Below are 19,099 nucleotides of genomic sequence, written 5' to 3' on the forward strand. Positions count from 1 at the left end.
CAAGCAAATATTAACATGCTAAAACAACAAACATTTAATTCACTTACTTCACAATTAGTCCTAGATAATTAGATAACTGATACAAATACTAGATTTCACATTAATCACACCCAAAATGTAGATAAACAATAAGAAAAAATAAATAAAATAGTCTCAAACATGAGCAGTAAACAGGTCAGTGAACAAGGTGAAGCACACAAACATCTAGAACGAAGCTATAAATATAAACAAAAGAATTCGCACATTCAAGTACATCACATAAACAAAAAAAATCGCACATTCAAGTACAATACTTCGATTAGAATAAATATAAAAGACATACACCAGATAAAAACAAGTTTTACAGTCAAGTTCCGTTAGCTCAAAATCAGTTTTCTAAAGCAAGAATGACACATACACATTTAAGTACAAAGTACCATACCCGATTAACAAATTAACATAAACTATGATCAGTATGGACCGGAGTAAAATTCTGCAAGGGGTTGGAACTTTGGAACTTTATATATAGTCAATCTATACTTTGTACTTCTATAGTTTGTCTATAATCTATACCACGCCCTACAAATTTAATGGTGTGTTCAGTTCGCAGATGTAGTCGCCTCACGTGTTCACTGAACCATGAGACGAGTCAAACAAGTCAGGGTGATCAAATCCTTTTCTGGCAATCTCACAAAGAGAACAAATGAGATCAAATCCTAAGTTTTAACTAGGCATTCAATGATACCTCATAAGACTTTCATATGTACAGCTTTATAAACATGCACCTTCCAAGGCCACATAAAGTGATGTAGTATTTCAACCTCCATAGCTTGATTCAGAAATAGAGAAACAACTGAATATTGAAAGCGAACACATGTGGGCATTAAAGAGCCGTTTTTAGTTGGAAAGCGAAATGGAACCTAACAAAGGATGTTTTCATGGTGGTCAGATATTCAGATACGTTTAGGCTTGTAAATAAAGTTAAATTATGTGTGTACTTGGAAACTTCATATATAGTCTACCTATACTCTGTACTTCTACAGTCTGTCACTCTGTCTCTGTAGAGTTTATCACAAAATTTCAACAAGCTAGTCCCCTCCCCCTTTTCCCCAAAACAAATCAATATTAATTAAATAAGCATAATAATAAATTGAAAACAAATTGAAAATGTTAATAATAAGGTCACAAGATATATACCCACAAAAAATAATTGAGTAAAATGTGAAAATTCAGCAACACGTTAGGAAACATATACTATTCAATTCTCTAAACTAGCTACAATAATCTTAGAGCACAAACACAGACATGGACAAAAACATAAGACCCATGAATATTTCACTTGACAAAAAAAAGTAAAGACAAAAATTAGGAAACCCACTATATGATTTTACCTTCCATAGTTGAGTGAAAATGGTTAAACAAATTTGTCGAATGATTTGCAAGCACCTTGACCTGTTGTAACTCCAAAAAAAACAAGCTTCAACATTTAAAGATACAAGCTTCAACATTTCCTACCTTATAGAGTGAAATAACTAACACAAATAAAGTTACCAAATAGCTTGATACTTACAAGTTTTAACTATGTGGAGAGTCACAAGCAACTAGTTACAAGCTTCAAATGTTGTAACTCCACACCTCTGTCTTTATTTGTCAAAAAAAAAAACAAACGATTCAGTTAAGGAAGATGAAGAGGAAAGCCAAAATAATCATAAATATTTAAGTTTGAAAAGTTTTAATAAAAAGAGAAAGATCAATACCCCAGCTAAAAGTTTTATCCAACACCAAAGCAAAATGATTAATTAATTAATTTATTTTGTTGAATAAAAGAATTAAGATAATAGGAGTGAAATGTTAAGTTCCCCCTAAAATGAAATAGAGGTGGGGAGAGAGGGAAACAAGTGTTTTGGGGATGAAAATTTTGGAGTGGAAATGATCGACTGATTGAAGCCGTCCATGATTATTAAGACTGTGATGGGTCGTCCCTTTCACATCTTGGGCCGTCAATAGTAATACAACTATTACTAACCGTCCTTTTCCAAGTGTAGCCCGTGTCCTATATTTCCCATTTTGACGTACGTAGTGGCTATCACATAAAATACAAGGAGAGAAAGAGGAACACACCTGTTCATCTTCTCAACCAAGCTCACATAAATAATTTGAAATATCAAAAGAAGAATTCCAACAATCCCCTACAATTTCAAAATACTTATAGTCCCCTACTATTTTGGAATAGGAAATGACAAAATGGTTAACGAAGTGCTAGAGAGAATCAAAATTACAGTGCATAAAATATTGGTGTCTTACGAGGTTGAACCAGTCATAGGGCAACAAATCATATCTCACATGAAAGTGGTAGAATAAAATCTTTGAGCCAACATTCCCTTGTAGTGAGATAGAGGACATGCACCCATATTGCTCTTTCATTGTATTGTTTGTTTTGTGGTGTTGCACTTTTTGGCCATGCGCTACCTGTGCTACATGAATGCTCTAGAATATTTGCCCAAATATCTAGAAGAATTGACCCAATTCTACATTCATATGGATGGATTTCCATCAGGTGTACATTGCAGTTTAAATACACCACCTTATTAAATTATGGGCTATGGAATCCAATAAGAGTTAAAGAACTCATCCTTACTCACTGCAGTTCTAGTTATACAATGTATACTATAGTACCATCTCGCTATAGGGTGGGATGTCTCATAAATAAATAAGAGATAGTAATGCAGGACGACAAAGTGACTTGTTTTTTCCTTTGAACCTACTTCATGGGATCTCCAATCACATAGGTAGGGTTGCCGTCAGTGTCACCCTATATATAGGCATAAGTTCCATCCCCCTCGACGTATAACCACTTGCTTCCAAATAAGTGGTGCGGTCAAACATGTGGCCAAACTAAGTTCGACCTAACATAATCTCTAGCAGCTGCTTGATTAAGTTATATCTCAAACTTATATGTATACCTTTCCCATTGCACATATTTCTTTATGTCTTAGCTATTGCAATGAGAGAATTGCAAAGCATATACACATTAGAGGCTGTTTAGAGCGAATGAGAAGATTTGCTAAGAGGTTGCTAACCCACTCAGCATCATCACATTCCTTTTCTAAGGCGATTAGTTTGGATGATATCCAAGACACTTAATTTCCACCAAGGGTAAACACATAAACGTACATTACTTGATCTAGTTTATAACACATTACCCTTTTATCAATAAAGGAAGTCTACTAAATATAAGTCCATAATCAATGGCTCCGCTATAGTACTTGGATAATTTGACAATATATATCAATGTTCTTTATAAGGACAATGGGTTATCAGCTCAGTATGCCATTAATGTAGGCATTATATATGTTGATAAACGTAAAATGAATAGTCTACCTACGTGATGAACGATGAATCCAAAACGTAAGTAAACTAAACTTACTACTTGATGCTATCTTGTTTATCAAAGATTTATTCTACTCTCAACCAATTGTGATATAGGGGAGTAGATAGAGTTCGTTCCACTCCTAGTGCTCTAGCATGGATGTTTTCTAATCTAACTAGTCGTTTTTAAGTCTATGAGAGTTTTACGAAGGGAAATTAGACTACGATGCAACTACCCACAAGATGCAACTAGTCGCTTCATCACCAACCAAGGGAATGCTACGTTGATTCTATGATAAGGAGTTAGAGGGGATTGATTCCACCTTAACTCAACTTAATCCACTAACGATTTAATCGTCGAATCCGAATTGAACTGCTTCGCAGAACAATTGGTTATTCCTAATCCCTAATTATACATGGCATTTCTACCAATTTATAACTAGCATGTGAACAATTAAACCCATTCTCATGGTGAACTAATCATTTCTAGAGCGGAATGGAAATTACTTTAACTTTAATTTCTACGATAATCGGAATCAAGCTTTCATCAAGGCTTCACAACCCCCTCTAATGGAGGTTTAGCCTTGAATCATTCCGCAATCATTTCCATTTATATTAAAACTAAACATAATATAAAGCATTGAAATTTATTTAATTTAACAATAATGAAATCTAATTTAATGACTAAATTGAACTAAGGACATGAATTGAAATTAGATCTAGAATTGGAATTGACAAAATCGAAATGGATAAAGAATACTACTTTATTGATCTAATCAAATGAAGAACAAGATTCAAAGGTTTAATCTAATAAGGATTTGAAACTAATTAAATAAAACAATTAAATCTAGATCTAGAAGCTATTTTAATGGCTACTTTCTATTCTAAGCTATGAACCCTAATTCTCTACTAATTAATCTACCCTATGCTACCATTAACAAAGACTTAAGCTTTTGTTTTATACATTCAGATCCAAAATTCGTGCATGGGCTTGGAGCCATGGGTTGGGCGGAGAATCGTGCCCAAAACCCAATTCTTTTTTCAAATTCAAAAGGCCTCTTCAGCTGCAGTTGACTTCCACAGACTTTTCGTCCACTTCTGCTCCTCTGATTGGGTCAAGGCTTGACCATTGCAAAGCTCTTTTCCGAGCCGGTCGTTTTGACATAAGGTATGCCCAATTCGGAGGTCCGAGTCCAAAGATACTGGCTTTCGAAGTTCTGCACTTGACTTTTGCTCCTCAGATCTCGCTAAAGTGGTACATTTCTCGCACATAATGGACTTTGAAGCCCGAAATGCATAAAAACGCGTAATCGTTGTTAACTCTTACTTATTATTCACATAATTGGTCTAACAAGATGATTATTAAGGGGGTTAAAACTACAGTTTTGGGCTCTTATCAAACCACCCTTAAACAAAGATTTTGCTTGTCCCTCAAGCAAAGATGAGAAATTAGAATAAGTGACCAAAAATGGAGTTCTACCTAATCTCGTTTATTGAGTCGCATTGCATTGACCATATGCAACAAGGCGCTTTAAACCACTAGGAATTCCCTAGTGGACGAAGTTATATAGCCTCGAGAGTTTTTTCCAAAGAAGGTACTCACAAACTTCATCTATACTACAACGACTAAGAAAATAAAACTATTGTTTCCTTTATTCATGCTCAACTATCTATACATCTCTCTAGCAATTACATAAGAATAACCAGTCAAAACCCTAAGTTAATATATGCATAATAATCAATCATCTACAATAAACATATATACAATGAGTAGTACTATCAAATGTTTAGCGAGGTTTGTTTCCTCGAAACTCCTAATAGCGCCCTTAAATAGGTTCTCACAATAATAGTCAAGAAACAACACTCTAATTTTGCACTCAAGTTTAAGCTACTCCAAGCAATAAAAAAGTAACACTTTTACCTTACAATCTCAATGACAACAAGGAAGCCGGTCAATCAAACACATCCGCCACTTTTACTACTATCACACTAACCTATTCCTAATTGAGCTAGAGGTCTTTATTAGGTGTTACAGGGATTAGGAGATGGTTTAAGAAGGAAGGAAATGGATATTCAAAAGGACAAGTCTGAGATAATAGAGTCTTCGTATTATGTAACTTAGAGAAAACCTTGTTATTTTCTTTTGCTTCTATACTTTGTTTCCATCCTTAGCCATATTTTTCTTTTTCTTTTCTTTGGCTTTTGACTCCTTTTTATTCTATTTTTTTTTTTTTGGAGTTTTTTTTTTTTTATTTTATTTCTATTTTTCTTTTCTTTGGATGGAAACTTCTTTTCTTTATTTTCCAAGCAAGTAACAATTTTTTTTTACGTGTGTTTTCTCTTCTTCTTCTTCACTCATTCTATTCTCAGACTTATTCTAAATTGGGTAGGTTGATTTATTCTCTTTTTTTTTATTTTGTTTTTGTTTTGTAACAGGGTAAAGGAATTGTGGTGTATGGAAGGCTAAAGAACAGGCTCAGAGTGGTGACTAGCGGAAAATAATTCATAGGTTTGAATTTCTGGCTATATCGATCCAAAGAGCGGCCTAAATTCTCACTTAGGATATGGTTTAGTGATCAAGCAAGTGGACGGTGATTTCTCTATCCGGATTTTACTTCCCCTTGTGTCATTTCTCAAATGTTTCACTCATATAAGGCTTTTAGGCTATATTCTCACAGATTTGTAGAATAAGTACTCTAGCCTAGATTTCAAACTTCTTCGCCAAACAATCATAGATACTCATGTAATATATTTATAGATAGATGCAAAGATTATTACCTACGATTAACCTAAGTTTCTAACAATTATTCCGATGCAACAAATGTGAGACTTCTAGATTGTTAAGAGCATGGAGAAAGAAAACAATACCAATATTCCTAAGTGTATAGCATAAACTTATTTATTTATATTTTTAAATTTTGAAAATTTTAACTTCGAAAACAAATGCATATTATATATATCTATATCCTAACAGATGTCTTAATTACACGTGATTCTATGCCCCCCAAACAAAAGCATGCTTTGTCCTCAAAGCATTTAAATAAAGAGGGTAGGAAAAATACCATTGAAACGCTGCGGAATTTCGTGAACATCCGCAAAACAAAGTTAGAACGTATCAATATAGGAAATAAAACCGACACAACTCTATAAGAGTTCTACCCATTATGGGGTTAACCTAATTAAATTGCTTGGGACATAAGCGGACACTTACGAAACTAAAACTTACCTCCACTCCCGCTTGTTATTCGTCATTTTCGCCATCCTCTACTTCTATAAAGAAGTGAGGTTCCTTCGCCCCTGCCATGCTATGATAATTTGCCGGGCTTCACGCCATTTATCATCTATGGTTGCTAACCTATTAAGTGCCACTTGGTCTGATGGGGTGTAGGGTGCAACCCGGTGAGGTTGTATCCGCCACCCATGCCAAGTCATTGCACGGAAAGATCGAATAATACTATTGGTGGGTCGCGACCGTCTACCTTAATCCAATCCGCGAAACGGTACAAAACAGGAAAGAAACATAGCATAATACGCGGAAATTAAAACAGGCATAAGAAGGTACTTATGCCTCATGGTATAGCTCGTGCTAAACTAGACATCAAAGTCCCGGAAGGTCATAGAACCGGGCCCATTGGCTAAAGCAAGGAAAAACGCCAAAGTGGCGCCATTCACGTAAGAAAAACGCCATTCCCTAAAATGTTTAGCATAATCCAAAACATAACAGTTCCTATGTTCATGGATAGGCCACCAAGCAACGCTTATAGTCCCCTTGGTCCTCAATACGAAAATGCCTGCCCATAAGCCTCGTGCAAAGACTCATAGGTGTAGACATGCATATTATCGACCCAATAGCACCATGGGTCTTGTATCTCAGCGGCATAGCAAGTCCAAGAACAAATGCTAGCAAGAACCCGTAATCTCCATTGGTTCATCGTCAATGTTGATGGAGAACACTTGTTCTCCGTCCGGTCTCTCAAAGAAAATGCAGTTATTATAAAAATAAGATGCAAGTCTTTGGAGAATAAAGTTCAGCCGGTCTTACCATAAGAGGTTCCTGACCAACATATGTGATCACCTCAAGTAGTGCTTTGGAACAAATCTTCGAAAAGACGTTCGGTATCAATATTGAGATGTCATCTCAAAATTACGCTTTGGAATAGCTACGAATGATCCGAAACTACTACCGAAAACCGAAAATTTCTGGTCCAGTCCGAAGTCTGGCGCCATTAACTTAGGCCAGCGCTCTTTGTATTTTTGATTTCCGTAACTTAGCTGCTGGTCGCTCGACTAGAAGCGCTGGCGCTTTTTGTATTTTGGAATTCCAAGAACTTAGCTGGTCGCTTTTTAGCGCGCTGGCGCCTTCGACCAAATTTTTCCGACAGAATTAGGGCTGAGGGCGCCAACTAGAAAAGTTGCGACAATTGCGAAAATGAAGTCGAACGGGAATCGCTGGTTTGAAGGGTGAGTGATGGAGTTTAGGTGTAATGTGAGTTGTGAGGATAGATTGTATCAAGTTTAAATAGGCTTAAAGTTGCTAGAATGGATCGGAAAGTTGCCAAAACTAATTTCGGCAGTTTCCGGAAATCCTAAAATTTCCAAACTCGAAAACGGAAACAACTCATCTCCTGGATTCTAATTCAAACCCAAAGATTCTTATTTGGATTTTATGACTGAATGTACCTATTTAATCTAGATTTCATCCTACAATGATTCTCAATCACAGATATGCCTAAACTTCCATATTTTCACCTTACTCCGCAGTAAATTCTAACACTAGGGTTTTTTTTATAAAAAATACAGCTTGACATAATCAAACCACCCCCAAACAAGTTGGGAAGGTGGGGTCAATATGAAACAAGCACACAAACTGAAAATAACCCCTTGTATTAAAATTTCATTTGGAGTATCACTACAAGATTCACATTACTGAAATAAAAATTACATTACAATAAAGACAACAAAAGTAAATAAAACAACAACTACTAAAACATAAATAACAGGACTATCACTCCTCATCCTCTCTAAACACCTCGCCACCGGGTGGCGAGGGTACAGCTCGTGGTGGCTCCCCGAACTCCGTAGTCCAAGAAGAAGCCGCCCTCCGCCGACGACGCCATGCCTAGCACCGTTTGTCCTCGAGGAGGCGAGTCAGATGAGGTGGGAAGCGTATAGCATTCTCTACTCTAAACCGGCGCTGGGCTTCCATCTCACCCTCGCTGCTCCCATCTCTCATCCTCCCTCCTCAAGGGTCGGAGCTCGAAGTTGTGGTGAATGGTGGCCTGTCGAGTCCGAGGTCTGCACGAGAGAGTGTTGAGTGAACGCGATGCCCCTATGTAGCATAGTCATGCGCCAAAGATCGAGACCAACACCTCCTCGAAGGCATCCGTATCAAAGCAGTGCCATCCTCCTCATCCTCCTCCGACTCATCCTCATCTACCCTCTGCTCCTCCTCCTCACCGCTGTTCCCTATCCTCGGGCAATTTCCAGACTTGTTGGACACACTCCTATAGATACGCGGGTTCCGTGCGGGGTAATGTAAATCCTCTCGAAGCGGAGTTGCCTTCATCTTCAACATGATCTTAGTGATAAGCACAGGAAGAGGTGCCAACGACCGTCCGATCCTCCCCGATTATGTTGAGCAAAACTCCGGGATACGTAAATCGCATTTTCCCCTCGAGTATCCATAGGACGGGAGGCAGGTCGGACCGATGTCACCGACCTTGTCCTTGCCAAGGACATTCCGACCAATCCACCGGGTCAGCCGGTTGGTTGGTCCTCGAATGCCGGGCGCACACAATGGGAGTTTGGATTGTAGCTCCCATTGATGACAATGAACCCATCAACGGCTCAACCCCATCAAACCTGGGGATCCTTAGATACGGCATCCAGATTGATTCTAGGCGAATGCCTAGAATCTCGGCCCAACAACCAATGAGTCAACTCCCTCCTCTTCTTCCTCACCAACACAAAAATCTTACTCCCTCCAACTCCCGGTGTTGTAGAACCGTCCCCACCAAGTCTTCATGATAGAAGTCTTCGGTTGAGTACCGAGACTATTCCAGTCTCTACTAGCCATTTCGCCATCGTGTAAACGGCGCCAAATGGTCGGGCGTGAAGATCCGCTCCGGTATAATACGGCGTTGAGCCATCTAGTTTTTGAAATGTGGATTGGGGTTTATATAGGATGTTGTGGTGGTGGTTTAGCTTGACCGACTTTAAAAACAATGGTGGTGGTGGCGTGGTGGCGGCAGCACCAAAATTTTTTTTAAATTTCGGTGGTTTTGATAATAGAAATCGGTGGTGGTAGTGATGGTTGGTGTTTTGAAGTCGATTTGAGGTTTGGATTTGATTTTTGGCGTGGGTTGTTTGTATTTTCTTTTATTTTGATTTTCTTTTTAGGTTTGGAGCTTGGTAATGGCGTTAATGGAAGATGAAACGATGAACTGGTCGTGAGAATGTAAAAGCGCTTTCCATGGGCGAATTGGCGAAGTTGGGCCCAAGCCCAAAATCGATATTTTCGATTTTTCGATTTTTTCGCTAATTTCAAATCAAAATTCCCGCCCGTTACATGTCCGATTTTTGCGAATGAGATATGGAAATGATCAGGAGAGAATTTCCTATCCAATGATCTATAAAACACTCTATTCCGACTTCGGATGACATACGGGATAGTGGAAAACGCCTCGGCGCGTGCATGACGTAAGTTATCTTAACGAATGAACTCTAAATTAATAGATCATGTCAATCCGAATCGTAATACAATAAAAAGCGGCCTAAGCAACTCTAGTGGGACATAAAACATTTAGTACGAACATTTAACACCTTCACCCCCAAACAAATTTTTACAACGAAGCTTAGAAAATTTGTTTTAGCAATGGTCTTTTAAAGTCGATTCGAGACTTCCTAGATTACTATGTTTATTTTATTTTTTTATTTTTTTATTTTAGTTTTAGAAGGAAAAACAATAAGCAATAAAGACATAATTCACACCATAGAGAAACATGACTCAAAAATCCGAGAAAACATGCAAGAGTGTAAAACGTGAATTATGTGAACCGTGGACTTAGGATCCGGTACTTACAGCCACACACTCCATATGGAGGGCCCGGTTACCTGAATGGTGCACTCACCAATATATTGGAATGAAAGGAAATGCACCAACACAGAAATTTTGAGTCGTTTATAGTCAGATACTCGAGACTTTATCTAAAACATATGTATGAACATGCACGGATGATCATATCAACAACCTAAATAGTTGTGGATCATTCCATAAATAAATATCACAGCAAACATATCCAAATACAATGAAACACCAAGATTTCCCTCTGACTCAGCCTAGTGGAATCCAAACGGTTAGGGTAACCCTATTGTGTAACCTATCATGCACCTTCTTTTTCATTTTGAATGAGTGGGTGTTCTAGTAAATAAGTGTGGAAAAGTGAATGGTTGTGGAGAATATGGTAGATATGGATAAGTTTTAGAAAGACAGCTTGTACACGCGAGGATGTGGTTTTAGCAATCAACTCATTCATTGTGTGTGTGTAGGACTGCCTCAATTTTGAAAATGAAGGTGTCACAAAGTTTGTCCTTCCAAGTATCCGCTTGCTAGGAGGATTTAAAAATTATGAAGCACAGAGAAACAAAAGGATCGAGTGCAAACTTCGGGGTTCCTTTGAAAGGGTGGAAGGAGGGGAATCGAGGTGGATGTTGTGCTAGTTAGTTCTTGATAGGGTGAATTGTCACCCACCGAAGAAACTCATCAAATTCCTCATCTAGATTGGTCATATCCACATTACTATGGTAGTCCTCACGCCTTTGAAAAGTCATCTATCCCATCCTCGTCAATAACATGTGTATCGACTAGTGTAGGAAAGAAAATATTGAGTCCGACTTTCCAAAGGAAAGAATTTTGGGCATATGACTATCGGAACGTGTTGTTGAAATAATCTCGAGCAAAGCTCTCGATCATGCTAACCTCTCCATCCATAGACGAATCGGGTAATCGTGGTCCTTGTTTTAAAACATTGACTTCAACACAAGATGGCCAAAAGACATGGACATTGAACCATCACGGCAATTAATGAGCGCATTGGCAGTTTCCCAAGAAAGGGCGCCTCTAAAATGATCGACAGAGTCGTTAGCGACTTCCTCAGATCGAGGACTACAAAATCAGCCGGATAGTAGAAATCCTGCACTTTTACAAGCACATTTTCGACTACACCCTTAGGATACTTAATAGACCGATCGACTAATTGCAACGCCATTTTAGTGGGTTGCATTTTGTCTAAACCTATTTGTCTATACAAATAAAATGGGAGTAAGTTAACACTAGCCCCCGTGTCTAATAACGCCGTCGTCAGATAGGAATCTCCTAAGGTGCATTGTACATGCGATGGGGCGACCGGGGTCCTTGTACTTAACAATCCCATTATGTTCAGATAAGGTTGGGAATTGTTCGTTAAAAGGCGCCTTTTGGTATATTTGTCTTCGCCTAGTAGTACACAATTTCCTAAGAAACTTAGCATGATGTGGTAGCTTTTAATAGCTTCGAGGAAGGGAAGGTTTATAGTTAGATTCTTAAAACATCCCTAATCTCCTCATAATTTGTATCCTTAGTTAACATGGCTAATTTTTGTGGAAACGGTGGTTTCGCCTATATTTAGCAATGGTATCTCCCGGATGTTAGACCGTAGCTTTTGTTTCTTTGGTTGTGTTAGAACCGGTACTTCTACGCTGGTAGGCTCTTGGTTTCTATTTCATTATCTAGTAATATAGCGGGTGTAGGGATCTTGGTGGGGTAACTATAGGCATAGTTACCTTGTTATCAACCACTCTGCGAGCGGAGTGGTGATGGCATTTATCTCACCTACATTTTCAAATTCATTACTAGTATTATCCGTTACCTCAAAGGCTGTGTTTGTTGTTTTAGGATTAGGTATTATTTACCGAAACACACCTTTGGTTTGGGCTTTATCTTGTGCCAACCGTTGGGTTAAATTAGTTACTGATTGTAGAAGCCGCTTGGTTGGATTGAGCCATTGTTTGAAAAAGTTTTGGCTCACTTGTATAAAGGTGTCAAGACGATCCGGTTGTGTGGGTGTAGTGGTCACGGGTGGTATTCTTTGAACTATTTCCGTGAATTATTTATTGGTGGATTTTGATAGTTATTATTTACCGAACGATACCTCTATTAGCATTATAATTATTATAATTACCTTGACCTTGTGCTTGACCTTGTCGAGGTTGCACTTGGTTGTTATAATTATTAAAATTACCCCGACCGCCCTTGTCGTAGTAGTGGGGCTTGGTTAAAGCTCTGCGTTGGCCTAACATATTGATGATTGTACCCTTGAGGTGTGACGTTTTGGTTATTTCTCCAACCGAAGTTGGGATTTTGTCTCCAAAGGGGTTAGGTTCACTATTAATGGAACAAGCCTGTTCATAGGCTATAGGGCCGATGGGATTCGGGATGCTTTCGGGGCTCCAAATGAAACTACATGGATTTGAATTTACATTCATAACGGGATTGGCTTTTGTTGTACGAAATGGCATCTACCTTTTTGTGAGGGATTCAATTAGAGTTTTAAGCTCGATCTGATTTAACCTCAAACATCTTGGTAGCCTTAATCGTGGAAGAAGAACTAGCGGAGCGGGAGTAATCGTCCACTACCCCCATTATTATTACGCTTTAGTTTGGTCCTCTAAAATTTATAAGCCTCCGAGGCTCCTTTGTTTAAGAAACTACCCCCATTCATTATGTCAAGGACTTCTTTATGGTGATGTTGAAGTCCTTTGAAAAAGGCACGAACTAACGTGTCTTTAAGCTAAGTTATGATGTGGACACTCTATAAGCAGATCGGTGAAACGGTTCCAAGCCTCTCAAAATGTTTCATGAGGATTTTGTCGAAAAGAAATGAATCTTAGAAAGCATCTCATCCGTCTTTAAGGGTGGGTAAAATGTTCCATAAACAAATTGAACAAGTTTAGCCCACGAAGTCCACGTAATTACTAGGCTTTTGGCAGTTAACCAAGACACGCCTTTATCGGGCTAAGGTGAAGGGAATACCCTTAATTTAATTTGTTCAACCAACCGTAGGATGGTGGAATGTTGTTAGGACTTGTTCAATCCCATATAGCCGGTAAGGTTTTTCATGGTCTAAACCATGAAAAACGGGTAACAAATTAAAAATATTTGGAGGGATTCTCAAATCCCACCGGGTTTGCTAGAACGATGCAAGATTTGGGGCTATCGCCAAGGCTTTGTAGAAGTCCGAGAGAGAGTCTCTTTTCTTCCCCATTATATCGTATGGTGTGTGTGATAGTAGTTAGAGGTGTAGTGTGTGGTATACTAGATAGACTTGATTGTTGATGTTGTTGTGTATTTTACGCCGGTGTTTTTTTATGCGACCGCATCTTTAATCTCATGCAAGACTAAGTCGAGCTTAACTACACATGCAACACTCCAAACAATTCTCGATATATACTAGTATAAACCTCTAACGAGAGATGCGAGGTGTGGAAGAAAGGAATACCTGATTAGCCCTTGCTTCGCTTTATGAATAGCGTCTTGTTTACGCGTGTTCGATGTATATAAGAGAATAGAACACTGAAAAACTTGACAACTCGAAGTTCAAATCAAACTGTGGAAATCCTCGAAATTCAGAGAAGGCGCTCTTATATCAGCGTGGCTGGCCAAGGCAAAGTCGAAGCTCGATAAGATATACTGGTCGCTCTCTTTGCGGGCGGCCTTCGAGTAAACGAAGTCCAAAAGAAGATAGCTGGTCGCTCTCTTTTTGAAGCGAAGCCAGTCGTTTTCTCATGGATTTTTTCAAAACTGAAACGGCAACCACAGTATGAATCAAACAAGGGTGGGTGGGTGAAATGGGACTTAAAAATTACTAATTCTATTATGAAAACAATGCTAAAGTGCAACTAAGACGGCAGCGGCGCCATTTGATAACTCAAATGATGACTAGCTTTACCTACGTGATGAACGATGAATCCAAAACGTAAGTAAACTAAACTTACTACTTGATGCTATCTTGTTTATCAAAGATTTATTCTACTCTCAACCAATTGTGATATAGGGGAGTAGATAGAGTTCGTTCCACTCCTAGTGCTCTAGCATGGATGTTTTCTAATCTAACTAGTCGTTTTTAAGTCTATGAGAGTTTTACTGAAGGGGAAATTAGACTACGATGCAACTACCCACAAGATGCAACTAGTCGCTTATCACCAACTAAGGGAATGCTACGTTGATTCTATGATAAGGAGTTAGAGGGGATTGATTCCACCTTAACTCAACTTAATCCACTAACGACGAATAATCGTCAGTAATCGAATTGAATCGCCAGCAGAACAATTGGTTATTCCTAATCCCTAATTATACATGGCATTTCTACCAATTTATAACTAGCATGTGAACAATTAAACCCATTCTCATGGTGAACTAATCATTTCTAGAAATGAATGGAAATTACGATTCTACGATAATCGAATCAAGCTTTCATCAAGGCTTCACAACCCCTCTAATGGAGGTTTAGCCTTGAATCATTCCGCAATCATTTCCATTTATATTAAAACTAAACATAATATAAAGCATTGAAATTTATTTAATTTAACAATAATGAAATCTAATTTAATGACTAAATTGAACTAAGGACATGAATTGAAATTAGATCTAGAATTGGAATTGACAAAATCGAAATGGATAAAGAATACTACTTTATTGATCTAATCAAATGAAGAACAAGATTCAAAGGTTTAATCTAATAAGGGATTTGAAACTAATTAAAGAAAACAATTAAATCTAGATCTAGAAGCTATTTTAATGGCTACTTTCTATTCTAAGCTATGAACCCTAATTCTCTACTAATTAATCTACCCTATGCTACCATTAACAAAGACTTAAGCTTTTGTTTTTATACATTCAGATCCAAAATTCGTGCATGGGCTTGGAGCCATGGGTTGGGCCAGAGAATCAGGCCCAAAACCCAATTCTTTCAGTCCAAAAAGGCCTCTTCAGCTGCAGTTGACTTCCACAGACTTTTCGTCCACTTCTGCTCCTCTGATTGGGTCAAGGCTTGGACCATTGCAAAGCTCTTTCCGAGCCGGTCGTTTTGACATAAGGTATGCCCAATTCCGAGGTCTGAGTCCAAAGATACTGGCTTTGAAGTTCTCACGACTTTTGCTCCTCAGATCTCGCTAAAGTGGTACATTTACGCACATAATGGACTTTGAAGCCCGAAATGCATAAAAACGCGTAATCAGTGTTAACTCTTACTTATTATTCACATAATTGGTCTAACAGTATGATTATTAAGGGGTTAAAACTACAGTTTTGGGCTCTTATCATATGTCATGTCTTACATATATAATCCATCAAGTACAATAAGCTACCAATGATATTGACATATTTAGTATGAGAAACACAGTAAATTATTTTTCATAAGATGAAGATTTGCCACAAAAGGTATTAACACAGACTTACTATCATAATACCCATACTTTTCAATGAAAAATATTTCTACTAAGTGCTATAACAACATAATGAGACCAACATAAGTTTTAATTCGTATATTCACCAGTCATTCAATTCTGTAGTGCCCGAAATTCCCCTATACCATCCAGCCGGTCTGGTTTAAGGTACGTTGTGGGCTACAACCATATTCAAACATCAACATTTTGACAACTAAATATAGCAGTTACAGAAATGAGATAAACAACATAATGAACTATCATTTCCAATGACGGTCTATTATGTGTTTCAAATAGGAATTTCTCTGTCTCTTACACATTCTCAATGCTAGCACTCATGATATTAAATCATCTAAACAAAGAGAGATTACCACATATGTCTTGCTTTATTCTAAAGAAAGTACACATCATATCTTTATCAACAACGGTACTTTGACATCCATAAGACACCAATATGTTGTTGAATTTCTCATGCCATTTATAGATGCTTGTATCAACTCAGTCAAAGATTTAACTAAATTGTATACCTTAAGCTCACCACCTGGTACTACTTGGTATTGTAGTTCCTCAAGTTGATCCATATAATTTTCTTCATCAAGATTATCGTATTAGAAAAAGTTTTTAGAAAACCATTTGATGAATAAAATTGTGGATCATAACTACTCAACTAAAGTCTTTAGAATTTTGAAGAAAAAATTCTAGTTACATGAGCAAGGTTCCAAAATAGTATAAATCTTTTCTCTAAGTAAAACTCCTTGGCTATTTATATTAGCCTTGTATTTTGTAATACAACTATCACATTTTAGTTTCCTCTTGAATATCCAAATTCAACCTATATATATCCCCTAAAATGATTGTGTAAATCAAGAGTCCAATTTAGAGGAGTTGTATCCTTAAAAATGAGACTTCTCATAAATAGACAACATCCTTATAGGTTAATGAATCTTCCTTTAAAAATATGTAAACGTCATCGCCATGAATCTGACGAAGTTACCATGTTTAACTTCGTCAGTCTAAGTTTGAACGTTTTTACACTCGCTTAGTACGTTATTATCATTACGACAAAATCTGACGAAGTTACCACGTTTAGCTTTGTCAGTCTAAGTTTGAACGCTTTTACGCTCGCTTAGTTCATTACTATCACTACGAACAAATCTGATGACGTTACCACGTTTAGCTTAGTCAGTCTAAGTTTGAACGCTTTCATGCTCACTTAGTTCGTTACTATCGCTACGACAAAATCTGACGAAGTTACCGCATTTAGCTTCGTTAGTCTAAGTTTAAACGTTTTTACGCTCGCTTAGTTCGTTACTATCGCTACGACAAAATCTGACGAAGTTACTGCGTTTAGCTTCGTCAGTCTAAGTTTAAATATTTTTACGCTCGCTTAGTTCGTTATTATCGCTACGACAAAATCTGACGAAGTTACCACGTTTAGCTTCGTCAATATAAGTTTGAACGCTTTTACGCTCGCTTAGTTCGTTACTATCACTACTACAAAATCGGCGAAATTACCATGTTTAGCTTCGTCAGTCTAAGTTTGAACATTTTTACCCTCGCTTAGTACGTTATTATCTCTACGACAAATTCTGACAAAGGTACCACGTTTAGCTTCGTCAGTCTAAGTTTGAACGCTTTTACGCTCGCTTAGTCTAATTTTGCCAAGTTACGTTAGCATTGGGGGCGTATTTCTCTACATGGGGGCGTCTCATTCTATTCCATTTCAACTATGTAAATCAACAACACTGTCAGTTTTCCGCAGGTACGTTTTCTGACACAACAACAATATTCAATAGCAAGCCCATATTTTATTTTTATTTTCATCACAAGTATTTTTAGCTCTATGGTATTACGTTCACACAATCACATAATCATTGGTTTGGGAAAATCCAATGGTACCTTATCAGTTTTTTGTTTATACAACTCGTACAACTCTTTCCATTTCAAGCGAAACTATCTGCCAGCTTCATTATTTTTTCTAAGGCATTGTGCCGATCTTTCTACGAGAAATTTTCCGAGCAAGATCTTTGACAGCTTAATTATTTTTTCTAAGGCATTGTACCGATCTTTCTACGAGAAATTTTCCGAGTAAAAAGTTTTCGTCAGTTTCATTATTTTTTCTAAGGCATTGTGCTGATTTTTCTACAAGAAATTTTCCGAGCGAAAATTTTTGATAGTTTCGTTATTTTTTCTAAGGCATTGTGTCGATCTTTCTACAAAAAAATTTCCGAGAAGAATATTTTTGACAGTTTCGTTATTTTTTCTAAAGCATTGTGCCGATCTTTCTAAGAGAAATTCTCCAAGCGAAAATTTTTGACAGCTTCATTATTTTTTCTAATGTATTAAGCCGAACTTTCCGAGTGAAACTTTCCTTCAGCTTCATTATTTTTTCTAAGGTATTGGGCCGATATTTCTGAGAGACACTTTTCATTGGTTTTTCTGAGCGAAAATTTTCTCCGACTTCTTTATTTCTTCTACGTTATTGCGGTGCGATCACCCTGAGCAAAATCTTTCTTCAGCTTCTTTATTTTTTCTACAGCATTGAGATCTTTCCGCTCGAAATTTTTCGTCAATATCTTTTGTTCATAATTCCTCCGTTTCAACCTATGACAAAAATACAAAATTTTTCATCAGTCTTTCAGACTTAACCAAAATTTTAAGATAACTGATAACAAATACTAACATACCTGTTTCATACTGTCGAAAGTCTTTGATACCGCTTTATCATATTCTCTGAACTTTTCTCTGTCTTCTTAGCAGCCCAAATTCAATTTTGATCGAAACCCAACAATTCAAACAATCAATATCCATCACAGATTACCACCTCCCACCACACCAAGTAAAGCCTTCCTGTCAACAATTCCTCCAAACACCATATGTCTAATTCAACATCAGAGACGCTTGTGGGGCACAAGCATCCTTTGACCTTGGGTAAGCGAAAGTAAGTTTGGTCTTTGGGATATTTCTCAATCTCTCTAATGGAACCTCAGTCCTCCTTTGGTTCTCTGTTGTGACGTCAATTGAATATATGTAACGATCCTGGAAAAAAAATTAAAAAAATCCTTAACTTCGTAAACCCCTGTTTAAAAATATCTCAAGTTCAAGTTCCCTTTCCACTATATGAAATATGGTCAAGTCAACTCTACCTTCTTAACCAAACAAGGCAACTAGGACATGGAGAGCCCTGTTGTTTTCTGTCTCCGTTGAATTCCAATGATTGTGCGATAATTCAAGCTCCCGTGAGTAACTTCGAACTCTAGCCTCTCCCCCT

At 37.6% G+C, this 19,099-nt stretch overlaps 1 pseudogene; it reads left to right on the plus strand.

Annotated features, from left to right (window-relative positions):
* The first annotated feature begins 13,177 nt into the window (after positions 1–13,177).
* Positions 13,178–13,272, plus strand: LOC147475990 (small nucleolar RNA R71; annotated as a pseudogene).
* Positions 13,273–19,099: the final 5,827 nt, after the last annotated feature.

The sequence above is a fragment of the Coptis chinensis genome, chromosome 9, assembly GCF_015680905.1.
Source record: "Coptis chinensis isolate HL-2020 chromosome 9, ASM1568090v1, whole genome shotgun sequence".
Taxonomy (NCBI): domain Eukaryota; kingdom Viridiplantae; phylum Streptophyta; class Magnoliopsida; order Ranunculales; family Ranunculaceae; genus Coptis; species Coptis chinensis.